The 9,705-nt window shown below is 43.8% G+C and overlaps 1 protein-coding gene across 1 annotated transcript in view; it reads right to left on the bottom strand.

Annotated features, from left to right (window-relative positions):
* Positions 1–2,757, bottom strand: part of LOC121076880 (BTG3 associated nuclear protein) — a 147,190-nt gene extending 144,433 nt beyond the window's left edge. Inside the window, 1 exon segment of the mRNA XM_040571514.1 lies at positions 2,607–2,757. The gene's annotated coding sequence lies outside the window, so the exon portion shown is untranslated.
* Between the last annotated feature and the right edge of the window lie 6,948 nt (positions 2,758–9,705).

The raw sequence follows: 9,705 nt of genomic DNA on the forward strand, positions 1-9,705 counted from the left end.
TACGGATGCTCAAATTTTCAGAGGAAAACTTGAACATAACTTATTTTTCCCTTAAGTAGTTTGGGTTTCTACCCTTTAAGTCAAGGTTTTTTTTACAAACAGGAACCAAGATAAAGGAATTTTGTCCAACAGACAATGTCATAAATTATTTTATTTGAAGTCCCAAATGCAAAGGATTTTATGAAGTTTATCTTTTTTGTGCATGTCCGCTTACTGTCTTCACATGCAGTCTAACAAGCGGCGAGCAAAACTAAGCGCTTAACAGTAGCTTTGAAAAAAGCTAAAACTGCAAGGAAACAAGTGTTTGACGTGACTTTTAAAGACATTTTATTATTTTTATTTTTACTTGCAAAAGAAGAATACGATTTAGCTTTTAATGAATATGTAAAAAGCAGAAAACAAATAAAATTACTTCAGTAGATAATAACTATCAAGTTCCAAACTAGAGGAAATCAAATCTGTGGAAGAAAAATTTATTGGCGAGGTTTAGCGTACATAGGTGTTTTGTTGTTCTAATCAATTGATTCACATTGTCTCCTCCTACAAGTAGCTCCTGCTGTTCTGCTCAACTCACATAAACAGTTTCTGTAGATCTCTGGGGCAAGAGCTTCTGTGCACAAAGAAATGCCCATCTCCTCCTTCTACAATGAATGTAATCAGAGAGCTTTTAGTTTGCTTTCTAAGGAGCATCATAGGAATTTCAATTCAAGCCATTCTTCAGCGAAAGATACGAAGACATTCAAATTCCAAAAAAATAAGAGGCGTGTATTCTTCCTGCACAAACGATGCTTTACAAGTTCAGGGCAAAGCTGAAGACCAGAGATGAGGTGAAATCCTTGCAAACGTGGGCGTGTTACTGTAATTAATGTGAGTCTGAATCCCACAACCGAGCACTGCTCTGCAAACGCAGGGTAAACCCCGTAAGTAGCTCTCCCGCTACAAGGAGGTGTAAGCTCATCTTCCTTCACCTCGTCTGTACAAAACCGTGTAAAACGTGTATTTTGTCCTGTGCTAAAAACAGCCCAGGCAGGAAACACAAGCCCTTCTGCAACACGCTCAGCAGAGCACGTGCTGCCGGAGCCCTGTCAGCTATGAACGTTGGCAGTCGGCGCTCGCCGCGTTCCTGCTGTACTCCTAACGCACCCCGTTACTCCTTTAAGTCTTAAAACCTGTTCTATAACCACACAATTAATACATGGCTGAATAATTAAGGCATTAAAGCTGGTTTCTGTTACGATAAAAAGATTGTAAGTTAAAAACAAAGATACGAGTTACAAAATATTTTCATCCTCTAAAGCAGATGGAATATTAACGCTTCCAGAATCCAAACACCATCTTTCGCTCTTTTTAATCAATTAGCTAGATGTTCTTCCTGACATCTTTTCGTGCGTTACTGAAAACTGAACTGCTGCCAAGAAGCCATTTAATGTATGGAGTAAGGCTCTTCCAATTTCAGAACCACATACTCGTTATTCTGGTCAATTTTTACGGACAACCACTTCACAGGTACGCTAATATTTCCTAACCAAGTAAATCCGTTGTTTCAAGAGGCACCATTATGACGTTATTAAGACAGGGAGGTTTTCGTTTATTTTAAAAATCTTGTTTGAGTGCTCAAAATCCTACAGACACATTTTATCTTTGTTTCTTGATACGCTGAAATCAAAAGGGTACTGCAGCTCAGGTAACCTCACACAGAAGGCAAAAAAATATATATATATATATCTCAAATAAATTACTCAATTATCATTTTACAGCAATTTGGAAGCTGCTCCAGCTGAAGCACTCAGTTGCTAAAGCCCCTCCAAACTTGTTTCCTTTTGAAAAAAAAATTCTTCCCTTGAGAACTCTAAAAATAAACTGATACATAAAGTATACCCATAGCAGGATAAAACTACTATATTTGGTAGCACGCACAATTTCCCACGGTATGGGGATTTAAAAAAAAAGAAAGAAAGAAAAAGAAGAACCATTTGAATTATGGATACGGAGGGAAGAGAGATGTGATCGGGACTGCTTTACCAAACCTAACACGATCAGGCTGGAAAACAGCAGCCCAGATAGGACTGGGAAAACCCTTTGCTCTGACAGGAGCAGGGCACGGCACCCCCTGCAGCAGCCCCTTCCCTCCCTGAGGGGAAAAGCAGAGGCTGAGGCAGGGGCTGAGGCTGGCCGTGACGGGGGGAGGCCGCGCTGCCCCTTCCCTCCCCCGTCCTCCCGAGGGCCAGGGGCGCACCCCGGGGCGGGGAGAGGACGAGGCCGGGCTCCCCGGGGTTAGGCAGCGAGAGAAGGGCCCGCGGAGCCCCAGCACGGAGCGGGGACCCCGCCCCGCTGCCCGGCTGAGGAGGAGGAAGAGGAGGAGGAGGAGGCCGGCGGGGAGCGAGGCGCCGAGGAGGCCCCGGCCTCCCCCCCCCCCCCAACACACACACACACACCCCCGGGCCTCGGCCCCTCCCCGGAGCCGCCGCCCCGCGGGCCGGGTGCTCGGGCGGCCCCGTGAGGAGCCGGGGGAGGAGGCGGCGGAGGGAGCCGGAGCCCCTCAGGCCCGCCGGGAGGCCCCCCGGGAGCTCGGCCCCAGCCGGCCGGCCGCGGGGAGCCGCGGTTACCGTGTGCGGGGCCCAATTCTCGTGGTGTTTGTCGGGCGGCTGCGATAATGGCGTCCTTCCTCGCGAGACGGCTCCGGCTCCGCAGCGCGCAGGCTCCAACGCGCCGAGCCCGCTCGGCCCCCGCCCGCCCCGGCCGCCCGCGCCTGCGTGCCGACGGACGGGGCTCGCAGCCGCCCCTCCGCCGCCGCGCCCGCCGGGACGGACTACAAGTCCCAGGGGGCAGAGCGGCCGCTCCTCGCTGCCGGCCCCGCCGGGCAGGCCGGGAGCTGTAGTACACGCGGGTGGGGCGGTGCCTTCTGGGAATTGGAGTCCGCAAGCGACAGACCCGCAAGGCACACGGGCACACTTCACACGCCTTACTCGGACCTTACTCACACCTCACACCTTACTCACACCTTACACGCACCTTACACACTTCACATCTCACACTCCTCACACACCTCAGGCACCACATACCCCTCACACACCTCACACCCCACGCATCATATACCCCTCATGCTCCTCACACACCTCACGCCCCTCACACTCCTCACACACACACGCACCCCACACACACACGCACCCCACATGACACCCCCCTTCTCTTCCCCGAGTGTCCTGCTCCCCAGACACACTCCCAGTCCTGACACAGCCCCGAGGGCTCCCCAAGCCCTCCTGCTCTGACTGGGACACCACCAGATGGTCCTGTCCCACAGCCCAGGACGGAGCAGGCTCTGCCAGGATGTCTGACAGTGCAGCAAAATTAATGTTTTGTGTGGCGGTGCCCCCAGCCCACAGTCACGTAGTGCTGGGTACAGCGCTGCAAATCCTTCTCTGGCAGTGTCTCAGGGCTGTTGCAAACTCCAGTGTCACGTCTCTTCTTTATTATGTGTTTCCAGACCTGCCAAGCAAAGTAGCTGCAGCATTTGGCCGGTGCAATTGTCAGCAAGCAGATTAAATACATATCTGCACCTCAAGAGCCTCCCGCACGGAGCCGTTCATGCACTGACACGCTGCCTTTCCCTATGCCTTTCGCTGGTCCTTCCACTAAATCTCTTCCTGCTTAAACAGATCCGGAGCATATGATGGGATGATCTGAATGTGAGCTGTCACATTAAGGAGAAAAATGCCACCACGTTCAGAACACTGCTGAGGAATTTGGAAGTGGGAATTTGCTAAATTAGCTCAGCAGTCTGATTTTTCTATTGCCTCATTCCTGCATTTGGTATGAGAACAGAATGACTGGGCGAAGGTGGAAAACCTTCTATTAACCTTATGGAAATGACAAAAATATGCAAAAGCATGAAAGTAAGCACGGAGGAAGAATGCAAGGAGCTCTTAAAGAAGATAAAAAATAGATTACTATTTCCTTATATACCACAGCGATGCCCAAACAAGACCATCACTAGATGTCATTTTTCAGCCTCTGCATGACCAGCAGTGACTTTCAGACTTTTACATTAAAATGCTCCTCATTGAGAAGCTTAATTCAGCTCTGCAGTGTCATGGCATGCAATTGAATCCATTCCAGTTCAGCAGTAATTGGCAGTGCCAACATCTACAGACCTACGGTTTGGAGTCGATGCCGTAGCTGTTGGGTTAGTGAGCTGAAGTGCTGTTCTCGAGCATTGTAGATTTGTCGTGTTTAAACTCAAGGTGTCCACTGCAGGACTTTTGTACACGTGTGAAGGTAAACAGTGCAAGCCACAAAAGCACCAGCTTCTCAAGTGCTTAGACCCCAGGGAACAAGCAATCCCTCCTGCTCATCTGTCCAGGAACTATGGGGAGAATCAGAGAGCAGAACATCTTTCAAGCAGGGAAATTTATCCTGACAGAGGCATGTGCCCTGTGCCTTTCTTGGAAAGTGACAGGAGTAACTTCTTAAACTGGTGCTTCCAGTATTAAAGAATTATCATGAGCCTAGAAATTAACAATTGGTACTTTAAGGAAAACCCTTGCTTCTGCTTCCAGATTTGCAAATGTTCAACTGAGTCCATAAATTTATTTAGTGTGTTCTCCTCTTTCACAAGCAGTTTAGGAAGTTCAAAGGTTAAACTACTTTGAAATTGACTTTTCACATAGAATTATTTCATGCTTTGCTGCACAGATTTGCCCTGTAGCACATTTGGCAAACTCAAGCAATTTCCAGGTCCCAGCTAGAAAAACAACTGTATAAATGTCAGTGTACGATCTGCTGTGGAAAGTTGATAGTAGAAGCTTTTGCCATCATAATCGGAATCCAGCATAAAAACTGTCCTGTTTTCTCATCAGTACGTTCCCTTCCAGAAATTATTAACTTACATTCTGCTAAGGATGCTCCTCTCTGTATAGCCAGAGAGCTCGGCTAAAACAACACAAAACAGAAAAACTGTCATTGTCATAAACCAATTATGCTATTCACCTGTAGTCATCAAAGTAACTATAGGAAATTCTGGCAGGATCCAGCTGACATCTATATCTTTAATCACAACATAATAAAAATAAAACAGCAATTTAGCACTGAGAAAGGATACAGCACTATCTCCTGTTGGTGAGTCAGGCTGTTCTGGTCATTACAGCGATCTCAAATTCCTTTACTTCTTGTAAGCATTTTGTGTTTTTTTTTTTTTTTTTTCCCTCTTTACCAAAGATAGTGCTTTAGATTTTTTCCTCTCATTTCTTCCACGGTAGGGAGAGTTCCCTTTTAGAATGTTAAATTACACCAATAAATCATGATGAGACCCTGCTATCACAGCCTTGCTCCCCTTGAGATTCACACAGACAGGTATGACGAGCTCTTCACACAGCAGGATGTACGACAGAAACATTGATAAACAGCAGAATAAAGAGGATCTTCCTGCTCACAACCTAACAGCGGAGACCTACTCTGTGCTTAAACTGGAAGGGCCAAGCTTTTAGTCTTTAATTTAGTCTTCAATTTACAATACCGACACATGAACAACTTACCTAAGGATAACCAAGCGTTTCCCATGCTTCACAAAAGCTCCTAAGCTTTATGAGCTTTCAGAAATGTGCTCACCTGAGCATTTGTGCAATAATGTATTGAAATTCAGTGTAGGTCCCCCTTTAGTGAATGAGGGTTTCACTTTACCATGGGATAAAAGATTGTTCCTGAGCAAGCACCAGGAAGAGCCTGATATGCTCTAAGTTATGTTCTGATTTAAACCACGGTATCTTGTTCAAGTGCCCGTGTCAAATCTACTCTTATTTTCCCTTCCCCCCTATAAAAACGAGTAAGAACTTTTGGGTGCTAATATATATATATATATATATATTTTTTTTTTTTTTTTTAATAGAAGAAAATACATGCTGTTGACTTGTTGTCCCAAATGAAATAACAAGGTATTTCTTTATTTTTTTACTTCCTTACCTTTTTCATGCTCATTTTTCAGTCTCTCTCCCTCTCTCTCTCTCTCCCCATTTTATACACGTGCTAAATTTTATCTGTCACATTATGAAGAATCATCTGGTTCCAGGAAATATCTAGCTTATTTTACCTTTGTATCAGCATTCATTTACTATTGTTTCCTAAGGAAGTTGCTGTTTTCACATGTTTTTGTGTGGATCAAAAAAAGATTAGTATCTCATTCATTGGTTTCCTTTTTTTTTTGTGGCTAGAAGAAAAAACTTACCATAGCATCAAAGGTAAAAAATTAACACACTGTGCACACAGTTTTGCAGCTGCATCAGCAGTAGGAAAACAAAGGTTGCCAAACAAAGCGTTTGTTTAAACAAGTGACAGGCATTCATAATTATACTCACTGCTGAGCATGAGAATATAGAAACAAAGGCATGAAGAACACAGAAGATGTGATCAGGACATACAAGTGACTCCAGAGCATTTGCCATAGGAACTCTGTAAGAGTAATTTTCCTTTCCGTGGATAAACATACTATGCTATCCTTGATCACGTACTATGCTGTTAAATATAAATATATAAAAACAAAATAAAACTCCCTTGAAAATTCCCTGTTTATTCAGTTTCTGGTTGAGTTACTTTATTACTTTTCTTTATCCTAACTTTCGGAACTGGAGAGGGATGGAAACAATGCCCTTGTGAACACAGCATGCACTCTCTTGTGACATGGTGGTACTTACAGAAAAGTGGTTGAATGAATATATAAAAATTTGTATACTTAAAAAAAATAGGGTTAATACTAATGCTATCTGTAAACTTGCTGTAGCATCTCTCAATTATAAATTGATAGGAAATCTCTGCTGTTGAAGCCTGTTATCAGTCTTCCTCATGAGAGTACACCCTTCCTCATCACTGATTCTTCAGATATCACATCCATTTTCAATTCTCTCAGAATTAGTCTGTGATTTTCTTTTACAGAAAGCAGGTTAGGATTATGTGGGTGTTACTCCTGAATCCACTTCAGCTAGCTCTATGACTTAGGACAAGACACAGACATTTTCTGTTCTGACTCTTATCTCTCTTTGTTTTTGCTGAGTAAACTACATTTCACTCCCTGAAGATACTCCTAATTTTCATGAATGAGGATAGAAGAAAAGGCCTTGAATTCCCGAAGCAGAGAGAAAAACATTGTTCCCCATTTGGTTACCCAGTTGGTCAAAGTTCACAGGTGTGTAAGGTCATCTGTGCTAGACTGAGAAATAAGGCGAGAAGGGTCAGGCATGATCTCAATGTTCTCTTGTTTATTTACATACTGTTCCATCTCCCTGTATACATCATGGAAAAAAAAATGATAGCAGGCTGTTCCCCTTCTCAGAAATCTGTCATTCTAACAAGCTCTGTGTTCGTACTTTGCCCATCTGTGATCTTCCCAGGATCATGCTCACAGCTGTTTCTGCTGCCCTTTTACCTCTGTTACACGGCCGATATCTTTGCCCAGTATTTGCTTGTTTGCTAGCTTTGTTCAGGTTTGCTGCAGCCCACGTTTACTTGGTCAGGTACCATTATCATCACCAGTCTTCTCGAATCCACTGAGATTATCTCCTAATCCCAGACCCACATTTGTTTAAAATTATTTGCAATGCAGCTTGTTTTTCAGGTGTTAAAGGTAAGACAAATTAAGTGTAAACCTTCATCAGTGGTGGGAGTCCCATCAGCAGTTTCCATATAACACCACACTTGCTGACGTGCAGGGCAGTGGGGTTACCATTCAGAGCAGTCCTGACAAGCCAGATGGGCTCAGGAATTGTAACAGAGACAAATGCAAAATCCTGCATTTGGGCTGGTGTATTCCCATGCGTTTGGTACAACCTAGGGACTGACTGAGAAGCTCAGCAATGCACCTCACGGTGATGCGAATTAACAGCTCAGAGGGTTACGTTAGAAAGAGCATGGCCAGCACATCAAGACAAGGGACCATTCCCCCCCCTCCTAAGCACTTGTGGGAACATATGTGGAATCCTCTGTCCAATTTGGGGCGCCCTGTTGCAAGAGAGAGAACAAAAAACTGGAGAGAGCAGAGGTAGAGGGCAAGACGGATCAATCACATCAACAAAAGTTCTAGCAAGTTCTGGACGTGAAAGAAAAGCTCTCCTTACGCTGAAGTAATATGTAACCCATGGGAAGTGTGTGCCAATCCACAGGGAAATGAGTGTTAAAGCCCACAGAGAAATGATCTGACTGCCTTGTGACAGCTACCCCAGGTGATATTTTTAGCCACTGCAGAGGTTTCCCATGGACACCTCGCAGCTTCCCACTCTTTGATTGATCATACTGTCAGCTGTTATAAAGCAGTAACTAGATGAGGAAAATGCTAATTATGAAATCACTTTATATCTTTCTAACTATAGTAAAATTGTAAGCCTATTTTTTTCCCCAGAATTTTTGGGCTTGGCTTGCCAATGTTGCAATTAAGGCAATATTAGCACAGGAACACCCTTGCAAGCATAATGCCAGGAGAAACAGATTTCTTCAAACACTATGGTTGAAATACTCCACTAATCGGGAAATTAAGAGATTTTTTCCTCTATCTTTTCTGAAATTTGAATTCCAAATGGTGAGAGACAGCACGCTGGACAGAAAGATAGATAAAATATATTGTAATATGGACTCCCGTGAAAGGAGAACTAAGTGCCACATGGCCAAGAAACAAAACCAAGAACTGGAATTGAAAGATGGAAAGAAGAGCAGAACGTCTCAGGTGTAACAGTTTTCCTTCACATTGTTAATGTGCTCACGTCTGATTATACTCTGAGCTGTCTAGGCTTTGCATTTCAGCAAGGAGGACGCGTTTCTCTCCAGTGGCTGCACTTCCATAATTCTTGTCCTAAAAGCAACAAGTTTTTGCTCCCTGCTGGCTCTGAACTGAGCTTCAGACTTCACAGAAATAGCTGTAAATAATAAAGTACATACAGTGCATCGGCCACTTTTCTTTCAGGACAGAAAGCTGTTGATTCAGAGTGATTTGAATAGTTCTTCAGCGGAATCAAAATGTTGATAAGGCTGCACAGAATTAAATGACTACAGAATGTACATACTGGCAACCCTCAAGTAAACATCAGAAAGAAAACAAATATTGATCCTCTCTGTCCAGTCTGAAGGCCCTTACAGTAAAGTCAGACGGGTAGTAACAGCAAGAAATTTCTCAATTTTTACTTCTCCAGTTCCCGCGAAAACTAGGTAAGCACATTTCCATTGTATCCAGTTACACTCCACGTATGTGATTATCTACAATTATGAGCAAAACCAGAAGTCTGATTTTGCACTTTTTTTGCAGGCAGAACTCTTAGCTAACAATGTCTTGCTCTTAAGACGCTCTGAGGCAGGCAGCTGAGGTAATAAACAACAACCATTAAGAAAGACGTACATAGTTGTCTCCTACATAGTTGGCGTTGGAATAGTAAATAACACAGATACGCCTGCCACTTTAGGATACTCAAGAGGATTCCCTAAGCCTAAGCCTGAGCCTTGCACTTACCCACTGGGCAGTAAGAGATGACAGATATACATGTTTTTAATGAAAATGTCAATGAGCAAATAAGTTTCTAATTCAAAATACCAGTATTTGTTACATAAAAACACATATTGAAAAATTCTTTACATGTCATTTTATGGATTAAGAAAGGACTGATTTTTAATGTCAGAATATTAATAGTCTTATCATTTCGGCTTGCTCTGTCCCTGATAGATTCTGTAGCTTTCACA

The sequence above is a fragment of the Cygnus olor genome, chromosome 12 (assembly GCF_009769625.2).
Source record: "Cygnus olor isolate bCygOlo1 chromosome 12, bCygOlo1.pri.v2, whole genome shotgun sequence".
In the NCBI taxonomy this organism is placed as follows: Eukaryota; Metazoa; Chordata; class Aves; order Anseriformes; family Anatidae; genus Cygnus; species Cygnus olor.